Below are 18,020 nucleotides of genomic sequence, written 5' to 3'. Positions count from 1 at the left end.
TCCGCGATGATTGAGGATTGACGTTTGTGGGCGCGATGATTGAGGATTGACGATTATGACGATGATTGTGTCCGCGATGAGTGAGGATTGACGATTGTGTCCGCGATGATTGAGGATTGACGATTGTGTCCGCGATGATGAGGATTGACGATTGTGGGCGCGATGTTTGAGGATTGACGATTGTGGGCGTGATGTTTCAGGATTGACGATTGTGGGCGCGATGATTGAGGATTGATAATTGTGGGCGCGATGATTGCGGATTGACGATTGTGGGCGCGAGGATTGAGGATTGACGATTGTGGGTGTGATATTTGAGGATTGACGATTGTGTCAGCGATGATTGAGGATTGACGATTGTGGGCGCGATGATTGGGGATTGACGATTTTGTCAGCGATGATTGAGGATTGACGATTGTGGGCGCGATGATTGAGGATTGATGATTGTGGGCGCGATGATTGCGGATTGACGATTGTGTCCGCGGTGATTGAGGATTGACGATTGTGGGCGCGATGATTGCGGATTGATGATTGTGTCCGCGATGATTGAGGATTGACGATTGTGGGCGCGATGATTGAGACTTGGTCTTGGTGCGAGCCTTGCCAGATTTTCCTCGTCCAGACATGATTGGAGACGGAGAGACAAAATGTGTTGACGTGATCTGATTGCTGATTCAACTGAGAGTGTGATCCCCGCTGATTGTTTCCGCACCCATTTATACCCCGCTCGGGGATCCAGCGTTTCAAGATCCTTTTGTTGACCGGTCGACCAATCAGCGTAGCCGGTGGTAGCCGTGGGCAGCTTCTGCTGCCATTGCGGACACAAGCGCTGTTTGCTGCCCTCTTGCTGGATAACTCGGCACAGTGTGTAGTGGTTCACTTCAGTTATTTGTATCGAGGCGGCTATCCATATATCATATTTCACGATAAAACAATTGTAAATACACACTTTCAGTTGAATCAGCAGATTGACGATTGTGTCCGTGATGATTGAGGATTGACGACTGTGGGCGCGATGATTGAGGATTGATGATTGTGGGTGCGATGATTGCGGATTGAAGATTGTGTCCGCTATGATTGAGGATTGACGATTGTGGGCGCGATGATTGAGGATTGATGATTGTGGGCGCGATGATTGAGGATTGATAATTGTGGGCGCGAATATTGAGGATTGACGATTGTGTCCGCGATGATTGAGGATTGACGATTGTGGGCTCGATGATTGAGGATTGACGATTGTGGGCGCGATGATTGAGGATTGATGATTGTGGGCGCGATGATTGAGGATTGATAATTGTGGGCGCGAGGATTGAGGATTGACGATTGTGTCCGCGATGATTGAGGATTGACGATTGTGGGCTCGATGATTGAGGATTGACGATTTTGGGCGCTATGATTGAGGATTGATGATTGTGGGCGCGATGATTGAGGATTGACGATTGTGTGCTCGATGATTGAGGATTGATGATTGTGGGCGCGATGATTGAGGATTGATGATTGTGGGCGCGATGATTGAGGATTGATAATTGTGGGCGCGAGGATTGATGATTGACGATTGTGTCCGCGATGATTGAGGATTGACGATTGTGGGCTCGATGATTGAGGATTGACGATTGTGGGCGCTATGATTGAGGATTGATGATTGTGGACGCGAGGATTGAGGATTGACGATTGTGTCCGTGATGATTGAGGATTGACGATTGTGGGCGCGATGATTGAGGATTGACGATTGTGTCCGCAATGATTGAGGATTGATGATTGTGGGCGCGATGATTGAAGATTGACGATTGTGGGCGTGATGTTTGAGGATTGACGATTGTGGGCTCGATGATTGAGGATTGATGATTGTGGGCGCGATGATTGAGGATTTACGATTGTGTCCGCGATGATTGAGGATTGACGATTGTGTCCGCGATGATAGCGGATTGATGATTGTGGGCGCGATGATTGAGGATTGACGATTTCGGGCGCGATGATTGAGGATTGACGATTGTGGGCGTGATGTTTGAGGATTGACGATTGTGGGCGCGATGATTGAGGATTGATGATTGTGGGCGCGATCATTGAGGATTGACGATTGTGTCCGCGATGATTGAGGATTGACGATTATGGGCTTGATGATTGAGGATTGATGATTGTGGGCGCGATGAATGAGGATTGATGATTTTGGGCGCGAGGATTGAGGATTGACGATTGTGTCCGTGATGATTGAGGATTGACGATTGTGGGCGCGATGATTGAGACTTGGTCTTGGTGCGAGCCTTGCCAGATTTTCCTCGTCCAGACATGATTGGAGACGGAGAGACAAAATGTGTTGACGTGATCTGATTGCTGATTCAACTGAGAGTGTGATCCCCGCTGATTGTTTCCGCACCCATTTATACCCCGCTCGGGGATCCAGCGGGTCAAGATCCTTTTGTTGACCGGTCGACCAATCAGCGTAGCCGGTGGTAGCCGTGGGCAGCTTCTGCTGCCAGTGCGGACACAAGCGCTGTTTGCTGCCCTCTTGCTGGCTAACTCGGCACAGTGTGTAGTGGTTCACTTCAGTTATTTGTATCGAGGCGGCTATCCATATATCATATTTCACGATAAAACAATTGTGAATACACACTTTCAGTTGAATCAGCAGATTGACGATTGTGTCCGCGATGATTGAGGATTGACGACTGTGGGCGCGATGATTGAGGATTGATGATTGTGGGTGTGATGATTGCGGATTGAAGATTGTGTCCGCTATGATTGAGGATTGACGATTGTGGGCGCGATGATTGAGGATTGATAATTGTGGGCGCGAGGATTGAGGATTGACGATTGTGTCCGCGATGATTGAGGATTGACGATTGTGGGCTCGATGATTGAGGATTGACGATTGTGGGCGCGATGATTGAGGATTGATGATTGTGGGCGCGATGATTGAGGATTGATAATTGTGGGCGCGAGGATTGAGGATTGACGATTGTGTCCGCGATGATTGAGGATTGACGATTGTGGGCTCGATGATTGAGGATTGACGATTGTGGGCGCGATGATTGAGGATTGATGATTGTGGGCCCGATGATTGAGGATTGACGATTGTGTCCGCGATGATTGAGGATTGACGATTATGGGCTTGATGATTGAGGATTGATGATTGTGGGCGCGATGATTGAGGATTGATGATTGTGGACGCAAGGATTGAGGATTGACGATTGTGGGCGCGATGATTGAGGATTGACGATTGTGTCCGCGATGATTGAGGATTGACGATTGTGGGCGCGATGATTGAAGATTGACGATTGTGGGCGTGATGTTTGAGGATTGACGATTGTGGGCTCGATGATTGAGGATTGATGATTGTGGGCGCGATGATTGAGGATTGACGATTGTGTCCGCGATGATTGAGGATTGGAGATTGTGTCCGCGATGATAGTGGATTGATGATTGTGGGCGCGATGATTGAGGATTGACGATTGTGGGCGCGATGATTGAGGATTGATGATTGTGGGCGCGATGATTGAGGATTGATAATTGTGGGCGCGAGGATTGAGGATTGACGATTGTGTCCGCGATGATTGAGGATTGACGATTGTGGGCTCGATGATTGAGGATTGACGATTGTGGGCGCGATGATTGAGGATTGATGATTGTGGGCGCGATGATTGAGGATTGATAATTGTGGGCGCGAGGATTGATGATTGACGATTGTGGGCGCGATGATTGAGGATTGACGATTGTGGGCTCGATGATTGAGGATTGACGATTGTGGGCGCTATGATTGAGGATTGATGATTTTGGGCGCGATGATTGAGGATTGACGATTGTGTCGGCGATGATTGAGGATTGACGATTATAGGCTTGATGATTGAGGATTGATGATTGTGGGCGCGATGATTGAGGATTGATGATTGTGGACGCGAGGATTGAGGATTGACGATTGTGTCCGTGATGATTGAGGATTGACGATTGTGGGCGCGATGATTGAGGATTGACGATTGTGTCCGCAATGATTGAGGATTGACGATTGTGGGCGCGATGATTGAAGATTGACGATTGTGGGCGTGATGTTTGAGGATTGACGATTGTGGGCTCGATGATTGAGGATTGATGATTGTGGGCGCGATGATTGAGGATTTACGATTGTGTCCGCGATGATTGAGGATTGACGATTGTGTCCGCGATGATAGCGGATTGATGATTGTGGACGCTATGATTGAGGATTGACGATTTCGGGCGCGATGATTGAGGATTGACGATTGTGGGCGTGATGTTTGAGGATTGACGATTGTGGGCGCGATGATTGAGGATTGATGATTGTGGGCGCGATCATTGAGGATTGACGATTGTGTCCGCGATGATTGAGGATTGACGATTATGGGCTTGATGATTGAGGATTGATGATTGTGGGCGCGATGAATGAGGATTGATGATTTTGGGCGCGAGGATTGAGGATTGACGATTGTGTCCGTGATGATTGAGGATTGACGATTGTGGGCGCGATGATGGAGACTTGGTCTTGGTGCGAGCCTTGCCAGATTTTCCTCGTCCAGACATGATTGGAGACGGAGAGACAAAATGTGTTGACGTGATCTGATTGCTGATTCAACTGAGAGTGTGATCCCCGCTGATTGTTTCCGCACCCATTTATACCCCGCTCGGGGATCCAGCGGGTCAAGATCCTTTTGTTGACCGGTCGACCAATCAGCGTAGCCGGTGGTAGCCGTGGGCAGCTTCTGCTGCCAGTGCGGACACAAGCGCTGTTTGCTGCCCTCTTGCTGGCTAACTCGGCACAGTGTGTAGTGGTTCACTTCAGTTATTTGTATCGAGGCGGCTATCCATATATCATATTTCACGATAAAACAATTGTGAATACACACTTTCAGTTGAATCAGCAGATTGACGATTGTGTCCGCGATGATTGAGGATTGACGACTGTGGGCGCGATGATTGAGGATTGATGATTGTGGGTGTGATGATTGCGGATTGAAGATTGTGTCCGCTATGATTGAGGATTGACGATTGTGGGCGCGATGATTGAGGATTGATAATTGTGGGCGCGAGGATTGAGGATTGACGATTGTGTCCGCGATGATTGAGGATTGACGATTGTGGGCTCGATGATTGAGGATTGACGATTGTGGGCGCGATGATTGAGGATTGATGATTGTGGGCGCGATGATTGAGGATTGATAATTGTGGGCGCGAGGATTGAGGATTGACGATTGTGTCCGCGATGATTGAGGATTGACGATTGTGGGCTCGATGATTGAGGATTGACGATTGTGGGCGCGATGATTGAGGATTGATGATTGTGGGCCCGATGATTGAGGATTGACGATTGTGTCCGCGATGATTGAGGATTGACGATTATGGGCTTGATGATTGAGGATTGATGATTGTGGGCGCGATGATTGAGGATTGATGATTGTGGACGCGAGGATTGAGGATTGACGATTGTGGGCGCGATGATTGAGGATTGACGATTGTGTCCGCGATGATTGAGGATTGACGATTGTGGGCGCGATGATTGAAGATTGACGATTGTGGGCGTGATGTTTGAGGATTGACGATTGTGGGCTCGATGATTGAGGATTGATGATTGTGGGCGCGATGATTGAGGATTGACGATTGTGTCCGCGATGATTGAGGATTGGAGATTGTGTCCGCGATGATAGTGGATTGATGATTGTGGGCGCGATGATTGAGGATTGACGATTGTGGGCGCGATGATTGAGGATTGATGATTGTGGGCGCGATGATTGAGGATTGATAATTGTGGGCGCGAGGATTGAGGATTGACGATTGTGTCCGCGATGATTGAGGATTGACGATTGTGGGCTCGATGATAGAGGATTGACGATTGTGGGCGCGATGATTGAGGATTGATGATTGTGGGCGCGATGATTGAGGATTGATAATTGTGGGCGCGAGGATTGAGGATTGACGATTGTGTCCGCGATGATTGAGGATTGACGATTGTGGGCTCGATGATTGAGGATTGACGATTGTGGGCGCGATGATTGAGGATTGATGATTGTGGGCGCGATGATTGAGGATTGACGATTGTGTCCGCGATGATTGATTATTGACGATTATGGGCTTGATGATTGAGGATTGATGATTGTGGGCGCGATGATTGAGGATTGATGATTGTGGACGCGAGGATTGAGGATTGACGATTGTGTCCGTGATGATTGAGGATTGACGATTGTGGGCGCGATGATTGAGGATTGACGATTGTGTCCGCGATGATTGAGGATTGACGATTGTGGGCGCGATGATTGAAGATTGACGATTGTGGGCGTGATGTTTGAGGATTGACGATTGTGGGCTCGATGATTGAGGATTGATGATTGTGGGCGCGATGATTGAGGATTGACGATTGTGTCCGCGATGATTGAGGATTGACGATTGTGTCCGCGATGATAGCGGATTGATGATTGTGGGCGCGATGATTGAGGATTGACGATTGTGGGAGTGATGTTTGAGGATTGATGATTGTGGACGCGATGATTGAGCTAGATTGATGATTGTGGGCGCGATGATTGAGGATTGACGATTGTGTCCGCGATGATTGAGGATTGATGATTGTGTCCGCGATGATTGAGGATTGACAATTGTGGGCGCGATGATTGAGGATTGATGATTGTGGGCGCGAGGATTGAGGATTGACGATTTTGTCCGCGATGATTGAGGATTGACGATTGTGGGCGCGATGATTGAGGATTGACGATTGTGTCCGCGATGATTGAGGATTGACGATTGTGTCCGCGATGATTGAGGATTGACAATTGTGGGCGCGATGATTGAGGATTGATGATTGTGGGCGCGAGGATTGAGGATTGACGATTTTGTCCGCGATGATTGAGGATTGACGTTTGTGGGCGCGATGATTGAGGATTGACGATTATGACGATGATTGTGTCCGCGATGAGTGAGGATTGACGATTGTGTCCGCGATGATTGAGGATTGACGATTGTGTCCGCGATGATGAGGATTGACGATTGTGGGCGCGATGTTTGAGGATTGACGATTGTGGGCGTGATGTTTCAGGATTGACGATTGTGGGCGCGATGATTGAGGATTGATAATTGTGGGCGCGATGATTGCGGATTGACGATTGTGGGCGCGAGGATTGAGGATTGACGATTGTGGGTGTGATATTTGAGGATTGACGATTGTGTCAGCGATGATTGAGGATTGACGATTGTGGGCGCGATGATTGGGGATTGACGATTTTGTCAGCGATGATTGAGGATTGACGATTGTGGGCGCGATGATTGAGGATTGATGATTGTGGGCGCGATGATTGCGGATTGACGATTGTGTCCGCGGTGATTGAGGATTGACGATTGTGGGCGCGATGATTGCGGATTGATGATTGTGTCCGCGATGATTGAGGATTGACGATTGTGGGCGCGATGATTGAGACTTGGTCTTGGTGCGAGCCTTGCCAGATTTTCCTCGTCCAGACATGATTGGAGACGGAGAGACAAAATGTGTTGACGTGATCTGATTGCTGATTCAACTGAGAGTGTGATCCCCGCTGATTGTTTCCGCACCCATTTATACCCCGCTCGGGGATCCAGCGTTTCAAGATCCTTTTGTTGACCGGTCGACCAATCAGCGTAGCCGGTGGTAGCCGTGGGCAGCTTCTGCTGCCATTGCGGACACAAGCGCTGTTTGCTGCCCTCTTGCTGGATAACTCGGCACAGTGTGTAGTGGTTCACTTCAGTTATTTGTATCGAGGCGGCTATCCATATATCATATTTCACGATAAAACAATTGTAAATACACACTTTCAGTTGAATCAGCAGATTGACGATTGTGTCCGTGATGATTGAGGATTGACGACTGTGGGCGCGATGATTGAGGATTGATGATTGTGGGTGCGATGATTGCGGATTGAAGATTGTGTCCGCTATGATTGAGGATTGACGATTGTGGGCGCGATGATTGAGGATTGATGATTGTGGGCGCGATGATTGAGGATTGATAATTGTGGGCGCGAATATTGAGGATTGACGATTGTGTCCGCGATGATTGAGGATTGACGATTGTGGGCTCGATGATTGAGGATTGACGATTGTGGGCGCGATGATTGAGGATTGATGATTGTGGGCGCGATGATTGAGGATTGATAATTGTGGGCGCGAGGATTGAGGATTGACGATTGTGTCCGCGATGATTGAGGATTGACGATTGTGGGCTCGATGATTGAGGATTGACGATTTTGGGCGCTATGATTGAGGATTGATGATTGTGGGCGCGATGATTGAGGATTGACGATTGTGTGCTCGATGATTGAGGATTGATGATTGTGGGCGCGATGATTGAGGATTGATGATTGTGGGCGCGATGATTGAGGATTGATAATTGTGGGCGCGAGGATTGATGATTGACGATTGTGTCCGCGATGATTGAGGATTGACGATTGTGGGCTCGATGATTGAGGATTGACGATTGTGGGCGCTATGATTGAGGATTGATGATTGTGGACGCGAGGATTGAGGATTGACGATTGTGTCCGTGATGATTGAGGATTGACGATTGTGGGCGCGATGATTGAGGATTGACGATTGTGTCCGCAATGATTGAGGATTGATGATTGTGGGCGCGATGATTGAAGATTGACGATTGTGGGCGTGATGTTTGAGGATTGACGATTGTGGGCTCGATGATTGAGGATTGATGATTGTGGGCGCGATGATTGAGGATTTACGATTGTGTCCGCGATGATTGAGGATTGACGATTGTGTCCGCGATGATAGCGGATTGATGATTGTGGGCGCGATGATTGAGGATTGACGATTTCGGGCGCGATGATTGAGGATTGACGATTGTGGGCGTGATGTTTGAGGATTGACGATTGTGGGCGCGATGATTGAGGATTGATGATTGTGGGCGCGATCATTGAGGATTGACGATTGTGTCCGCGATGATTGAGGATTGACGATTATGGGCTTGATGATTGAGGATTGATGATTGTGGGCGCGATGAATGAGGATTGATGATTTTGGGCGCGAGGATTGAGGATTGACGATTGTGTCCGTGATGATTGAGGATTGACGATTGTGGGCGCGATGATTGAGACTTGGTCTTGGTGCGAGCCTTGCCAGATTTTCCTCGTCCAGACATGATTGGAGACGGAGAGACAAAATGTGTTGACGTGATCTGATTGCTGATTCAACTGAGAGTGTGATCCCCGCTGATTGTTTCCGCACCCATTTATACCCCGCTCGGGGATCCAGCGGGTCAAGATCCTTTTGTTGACCGGTCGACCAATCAGCGTAGCCGGTGGTAGCCGTGGGCAGCTTCTGCTGCCAGTGCGGACACAAGCGCTGTTTGCTGCCCTCTTGCTGGCTAACTCGGCACAGTGTGTAGTGGTTCACTTCAGTTATTTGTATCGAGGCGGCTATCCATATATCATATTTCACGATAAAACAATTGTGAATACACACTTTCAGTTGAATCAGCAGATTGACGATTGTGTCCGCGATGATTGAGGATTGACGACTGTGGGCGCGATGATTGAGGATTGATGATTGTGGGTGTGATGATTGCGGATTGAAGATTGTGTCCGCTATGATTGAGGATTGACGATTGTGGGCGCGATGATTGAGGATTGATAATTGTGGGCGCGAGGATTGAGGATTGACGATTGTGTCCGCGATGATTGAGGATTGACGATTGTGGGCTCGATGATTGAGGATTGACGATTGTGGGCGCGATGATTGAGGATTGATGATTGTGGGCGCGATGATTGAGGATTGATAATTGTGGGCGCGAGGATTGAGGATTGACGATTGTGTCCGCGATGATTGAGGATTGACGATTGTGGGCTCGATGATTGAGGATTGACGATTGTGGGCGCGATGATTGAGGATTGATGATTGTGGGCCCGATGATTGAGGATTGACGATTGTGTCCGCGATGATTGAGGATTGACGATTATGGGCTTGATGATTGAGGATTGATGATTGTGGGCGCGATGATTGAGGATTGATGATTGTGGACGCAAGGATTGAGGATTGACGATTGTGGGCGCGATGATTGAGGATTGACGATTGTGTCCGCGATGATTGAGGATTGACGATTGTGGGCGCGATGATTGAAGATTGACGATTGTGGGCGTGATGTTTGAGGATTGACGATTGTGGGCTCGATGATTGAGGATTGATGATTGTGGGCGCGATGATTGAGGATTGACGATTGTGTCCGCGATGATTGAGGATTGGAGATTGTGTCCGCGATGATAGTGGATTGATGATTGTGGGCGCGATGATTGAGGATTGACGATTGTGGGCGCGATGATTGAGGATTGATGATTGTGGGCGCGATGATTGAGGATTGATAATTGTGGGCGCGAGGATTGAGGATTGACGATTGTGTCCGCGATGATTGAGGATTGACGATTGTGGGCTCGATGATTGAGGATTGACGATTGTGGGCGCGATGATTGAGGATTGATGATTGTGGGCGCGATGATTGAGGATTGATAATTGTGGGCGCGAGGATTGAGGATTGACGATTGTGTCCGCGATGATTGAGGATTGACGATTGTGGGCTCGATGATTGAGGATTGACGATTGTGGGCGCGATGATTGAGGATTGATGATTGTGGGCGCGATGATTGAGGATTGACGATTGTGTCCGCGATGATTGATTATTGACGATTATGGGCTTGATGATTGAGGATTGATGATTGTGGGCGCGATGATTGAGGATTGATGATTGTGGACGCGAGGATTGAGGATTGACGATTGTGTCCGTGATGATTGAGGATTGACGATTGTGGGCGCGATGATTGAGGATTGACGATTGTGTCCGCGATGATTGAGGATTGACGATTGTGGGCGCGATGATTGAAGATTGACGATTGTGGGCGTGATGTTTGAGGATTGACGATTGTGGGCTCGATGATTGAGGATTGATGATTGTGGGCGCGATGATTGAGGATTGACGATTGTGTCCGCGATGATTGAGGATTGACGATTGTGTCCGCGATGATAGCGGATTGATGATTGTGGGCGCGATGATTGAGGATTGACGATTGTGGGAGTGATGTTTGAGGATTGATGATTGTGGGCGCGATGATAGGATTGATGATTGTGGGCGCGATGATTGAGGATTGACGATTGTGTCCGCGATGATTGAGGATTGATGATTGTGTCCGCGATGATTGAGGATTGACAATTGTGGGCGCGATGATTGAGGATTGATGATTGTGGGCGCGAGGATTGAGGATTGACGATTTTGTCCGCGATGATTGAGGATTGACGATTGTGGGCGCGATGATTGAGGATTGACGATTGTGTCCGCGATGATTGAGGATTGACGATTGTGTCCGCGATGATTGAGGATTGACAATTGTGGGCGCGATGATTGAGGATTGATGATTGTGGGCGCGAGGATTGAGGATTGACGATTTTGTCCGCGATGATTGAGGATTGACGTTTGTGGGCGCGATGATTGAGGATTGACGATTATGACGATGATTGTGTCCGCGATGATTGAGGATTGACGATTGTGTCCGCGATGATTGAGGATTGACGATTGTGTCCGCGATGATGAGGATTGACGATTGTGGGCGCGATGTTTGAGGATTGACGATTGTGGGCGTGATGTTTCAGGATTGACGATTGTGGGCGCGATGATTGAGGATTGATAATTGTGGGCGCGATGATTGCGGATTGACGATTGTGGGCGCGAGGATTGAGGATTGACGATTGTGGGTGTGATATTTGAGGATTGACGATTGTGTCAGCGATGATTGAGGATTGACGATTGTGGGCGCGATGATTGGGGATTGACGATTTTGTCAGCGATGATTGAGGATTGACGATTGTGGGCGCGATGATTGAGGATTGATGATTGTGGGCGCGATGATTGCGGATTGACGATTGTGTCCGCGGTGATTGAGGATTGACGATTGTGGGCGCGATGATTGCGGATTGATGATTGTGTCCGCGATGATTGAGGATTGACGATTGTGGGCGCGATGATTGAGACTTGGTCTTGGTGCGAGCCTTGCCAGATTTTCCTCGTCCAGACATGATTGGAGACGGAGAGACAAAATGTGTTGACGTGATCTGATTGCTGATTCAACTGAGAGTGTGATCCCCGCTGATTGTTTCAGCACCCATTTATACCCCGCTCGGGGATCCAGCGTTTCAAGATCCTTTTGTTGACTGGTCGACCAATCAGCGTAGCCGGTGGTAGCCGTGGGCAGCTTCTGCTGCCATTGCGGACACAAGCGCTGTTTGCTGCCCTCTTGCTGGATAACTCGGCACAGTGTGTAGTGGTTCACTTCAGTTATTTGTATCGAGGCGGCTATCCATATATCATATTTCACGATAAAACAATTGTGAATACACACTTTCAGTTGAATCAGCAGATTGACGATTGTGTCCGCGATGATTGAGGATTGACGACTGTGGGCGCGATGATTGAGGATTGATGATTGTGGGTGCGATGATTGCGGATTGAAGATTGTGTCCGCTATGATTGAGGATTGACGATTGTGGGCGCGATGATTGAGGATTGATGATTGTGGGCGCGATGATTGAGGATTGATAATTGTGGGCGCGAATATTGAGGATTGACGATTGTGTCCGCGATGATTGAGGATTGACGATTGTGGGCTCGATGATTGAGGATTGACGATTGTGGGCGCGATGATTGAGGATTGATGATTGTGGGCGCGATGATTGAGGATTGATAATTGTGGGCGCGAGGATTGAGGATTGACGATTGTGTCCGCGATGATTGAGGATTGACGATTGTGGGCTCGATGATTGAGGATTGACGATTTTGGGCGCTATGATTGAGGATTGATGATTGTGGGCGCGATGATTGAGGATTGACGATTGTGTGCTCGATGATTGAGGATTGATGATTGTGGGCGCGATGATTGAGGATTGATGATTGTGGGCGCGATGATTGAGGATTGATAATTGTGGGCGCGAGGATTGATGATTGACGATTGTGTCCGCGATGATTGAGGATTGACGATTGTGGGCTCGATGATTGAGGATTGACGATTGTGGGCGCTATGATTGAGGATTGATGATTGTGGGCGCGATGATTGAGGATTGACGATTGTGTCGGCGATGATTGAGGATTGACGATTATAGGCTTGATGATTGAGGATTGATGATTGTGGGCGCGATGATTGAGGATTGATGATTGTGGACGCGAGGATTGAGGATTGACGATTGTGTCCGTGATGATTGAGGATTGACGATTGTGGGCGCGATGATTGAGGATTGACGATTGTGTCCGCAATGATTGAGGATTGACGATTGTGGGCGCGATGATTGAAGATTGACGATTGTGGGCGTGATGTTTGAGGATTGACGATTGTGGGCTCGATGATTGAGGATTGATGATTGTGGGCGCGATGATTGAGGATTTACGATTGTGTCCGCGATGATTGAGGATTGACGATTGTGTCCGCGATGATAGCGGATTGATGATTGTGGGCGCGATGATTGAGGATTGACGATTTCTGGCGCGATGATTGAGGATTGACGATTGTGGGCGTGATGTTTGAGGATTGACGATTGTGGGCGCGATGATTGAGGATTGATGATTGTGGGCGCGATCATTGAGGATTGACGATTGTGTCCGCGATGATTGAGGATTGACGATTATGGGCTTGATGATTGAGGATTGATGATTGTGGGCGCGATGAATGAGGATTGATGATTTTGGGCGCGAGGATTGAGGATTGACGATTGTGTCCGTGATGATTGAGGATTGACGATTGTGGGCGCGATGATTGAGACTTGGTCTTGGTGCGAGCCTTGCCAGATTTTCCTCGTCCAGACATGATTGGAGACGGAGAGACAAAATGTGTTGACGTGATCTGATTGCTGATTCAACTGAGAGTGTGATCCCCGCTGATTGTTTCCGCACCCATTTATACCCCGCTCGGGGATCCAGCGGGTCAAGATCCTTTTGTTGACCGGTCGACCAATCAGCGTAGCCGGTGGTAGCCGTGGGCAGCTTCTGCTGCCAGTGCGGACACAAGCGCTGTTTGCTGCCCTCTTGCTGGCTAACTCGGCACAGTGTGTAGTGGTTCACTTCAGTTATTTGTATCGAGGCGGCTATCCATATATCATATTTCACGATAAAACAATTGTGAATACACACTTTCAGTTGAATCAGCAGATTGACGATTGTGTCCGCGATGATTGAGGATTGACGACTGTGGGCGCGATGATTGAGGATTGATGATTGTGGGTGTGATGATTGCGGATTGAAGATTGTGTCCGCTATGATTGAGGATTGACGATTGTGGGCGCGATGATTGAGGATTGATAATTGTGGGCGCGAGGATTGAGGATTGACGATTGTGTCCGCGATGATTGAGGATTGACGATTGTGGGCTCGATGATTGAGGATTGACGATTGTGGGCGCGATGATTGAGGATTGATGATTGTGGGCGCGATGATTGAGGATTGATAATTGTGGGCGCGAGGATTGAGGATTGACGATTGTGTCCGCGATGATTGAGGATTGACGATTGTGGGCTCGATGATTGAGGATTGACGATTGTGGGCGCGATGATTGAGGATTGATGATTGTGGGCCCGATGATTGAGGATTGACGATTGTGTCCGCGATGATTGAGGATTGACGATTATGGGCTTGATGATTGAGGATTGATGATTGTGGGCGCGATGATTGAGGATTGATGATTGTGGACGCGAGGATTGAGGATTGACGATTGTGGGCGCGATGATTGAGGATTGACGATTGTGTCCGCGATGATTGAGGATTGACGATTGTGGGCGCGATGATTGAAGATTGACGATTGTGGGCGTGATGTTTGAGGATTGACGATTGTGGGCTCGATGATTGAGGATTGATGATTGTGGGCGCGATGATTGAGGATTGACGATTGTGTCCGCGATGATTGAGGATTGGAGATTGTGTCCGCGATGATAGTGGATTGATGATTGTGGGCGCGATGATTGAGGATTGACGATTGTGGGCGCGATGATTGAGGATTGATGATTGTGGGCGCGATGATTGAGGATTGATAATTGTGGGCGCGAGGATTGAGGATTGACGATTGTGTCCGCGATGATTGAGGATTGACGATTGTGGGCTCGATGATAGAGGATTGACGATTGTGGGCGCGATGATTGAGGATTGATGATTGTGGGCGCGATGATTGAGGATTGATAATTGTGGGCGCGAGGATTGAGGATTGACGATTGTGTCCGCGATGATTGAGGATTGACGATTGTGGGCTCGATGATTGAGGATTGACGATTGTGGGCGCGATGATTGAGGATTGATGATTGTGGGCGCGATGATTGAGGATTGACGATTGTGTCCGCGATGATTGATTATTGACGATTATGGGCTTGATGATTGAGGATTGATGATTGTGGGCGCGATGATTGAGGATTGATGATTGTGGACGCGAGGATTGAGGATTGACGATTGTGTCCGTGATGATTGAGGATTGACGATTGTGGGCGCGATGATTGAGGATTGACGATTGTGTCCGCGATGATTGAGGATTGACGATTGTGGGCGCGATGATTGAAGATTGACGATTGTGGGCGTGATGTTTGAGGATTGACGATTGTGGGCTCGATGATTGAGGATTGATGATTGTGGGCGCGATGATTGAGGATTGACGATTGTGTCCGCGATGATTGAGGATTGACGATTGTGTCCGCGATGATAGCGGATTGATGATTGTGGGCGCGATGATTGAGGATTGACGATTGTGGGAGTGATGTTTGAGGATTGATGATTGTGGGCGCGATGATTGAATGATGATTGTGTCCGCGATGATTGAGGATTGACGATTGTTTGGCGCGATGATTGAGACTTGGTCTTGGTGCGAGCCTTGCCAGATTTTCCTCGTCCAGACATGATTGGAGACGGAGAGACAAAATGTGTTGACGTGACCTGAATGCTGATTCAACTGAGAGTGTGATCCCCGCTGATTGTTTACGCACCCATTTATACCCCGCTCGGGGATCCAGCGGGTCAAGATCCTTTTGTTGACCGGTCGACCAATCAGCGTAGCCGGTGGTAGCCGTGGGCAGCTTCTGCTGCCAGTGCGGACACAAGCGCTGTTTGCTGCCCTCTTGCTGGCTAACTCGGCACAGTGTGTAGTGGTTCACTTCAGTTAGTTGTATCGAGGCGGCTATCAATATATCATATTTCACGATAAAACAATTGTGAATACACACTTTCAGTTGAATCAGCAGATTGACGATTGTGTCCGCGATGATTGAGGATTAACGACTGTGGGCGCGATGATTGAGGATTGATGATTGTGGGTGCGATGATTGCGGATTGAAGATTGTGTCCGCGATGATTGAGGATTGACGATTGTGGGCGCGATGATTGAGGATTGATGATTGTGGGCGCGATGATTGAGGATTGATAATTGTGGGCGCGAGGATTTAGGATTGACGATTGTGTCCGCGATGATTGAGGATTGACGATTGTGGGCGCGATGATTGAGGATTGACGATTGTGGGCGTGATGTTTGAGGATTGACGATTGTGGGCGCGATGATTGAGGATTGATGATTATGGGCTTGATGATTGAGGATTGATGATTGTGTCCGCGATGATTGAGGATTGACGATTGTGGGCGCGATGATTGAAGATTGACGATTGTGGGCGTGATGTTTGAGGATTGACGATTGTGGGCTCGATGATTGAGGATTGATGATTGTGGGCGCGATGATTGAGGATTGACGATTGTGTCCGCGATGATTGAGGATTGACGATTGTGTCCGCGATGATAGCGGATTGATGATTGTGGGCGCGATGATTGAGGATTGACGATTGTGGGAGTGATGTTTGAGGATTGATGATTGTGGGCGCGATGATTGAGGATTGATGATTGTGGGCGCGATGATTGAGGATTGACGATTTTGTCCGCGATGATTGAGGATTGACGATTGTGTCCGCGATGATTGAGGATTGACGATTGTGTCCGCGATGATGAGGATTGACGATTGTGGGCGCGATGTTTGAGGATAGACGATTGTGGGCGTGATGTTTTAGGATTGACGATTGTGGGCGCGATGATTGAGGATTGATAATTATGGGCGCGATGATTGCGGATTGACGATAGTGTCCGCGATGATTGAGGATTGACGATTGTGGGCGCGATGATTGAGGATTGACGATTGTGGGTGTGATATTTGAGGATTGACGATTGTGTCAGCGATGATTGAGGATTGACGATTGTGGGCGGGATGATTGGGGATTGACTATTTTGTCCGCGATGATTGAGGATTGACGATTGTGGGCGCGATGATTGAGGATTGATGATTGTGGGCGCGATGATTGCGGATTGACGATTGTGTCCGCGGTGATTGAGGATTGACGATTGTGGGCGCGATGATTACGGATTGATGATTGTGTCCGCGATGATTGAGGATTGACGATTGTGGGCGCGATGATTGAGACTTGGTCTTGGTGCGAGCCTTGCCAGATTTTCCTCGTCCAGACATGATTGGAGACGGAGAGACAAAATGTGTTGACGTGATCTGAATGCTGATTAAACTGAGAGTGTGATCCCCGCTGATTGTTTCCGCACCCATTTATACCCCGCTCGGGGATCCAGCGGGTCAAGATCCTTTTGTTGACCGGTCGACCAATCAGCGTAGCCGGTGGTAGCCATGGGCAGCTTCTGCTGCCAGTGCGGACACAAGCGCTGTTTCCTGCCCTCTTGCTGGCTAACTCGGCACAGTGTGTAGTGGTTCACTTCAGTTAGTTGTATCGAGGCGGCTATCCATATATCATATTTCACGATAAAACAATTGTGAATACACACTTTCAGTTGAATCAGCAGATTGACGATTGTGTCCGCGATGATTGAGGATTGACGACTGTGGGCGCGATGATTGAGGATTGATGATTGTGGGTGCGATGATTGCGGATTGACGATTGTGTCCGCGATGATTGAGGATTGACGATTGTGGGCGCGATGATTGAGGATTGACGATTGTGTCCGCGATGATTGAACATTGACGATTGTGGGCGCGATGATTGAG

Source organism: Diadema setosum, unplaced genomic scaffold (genome assembly GCF_964275005.1).
Source record: "Diadema setosum unplaced genomic scaffold, eeDiaSeto1 scaffold_72, whole genome shotgun sequence".
In the NCBI taxonomy this organism is placed as follows: domain Eukaryota; kingdom Metazoa; phylum Echinodermata; class Echinoidea; order Diadematoida; family Diadematidae; genus Diadema; species Diadema setosum.
This window is presented reverse-complemented; position numbering follows the sequence as displayed.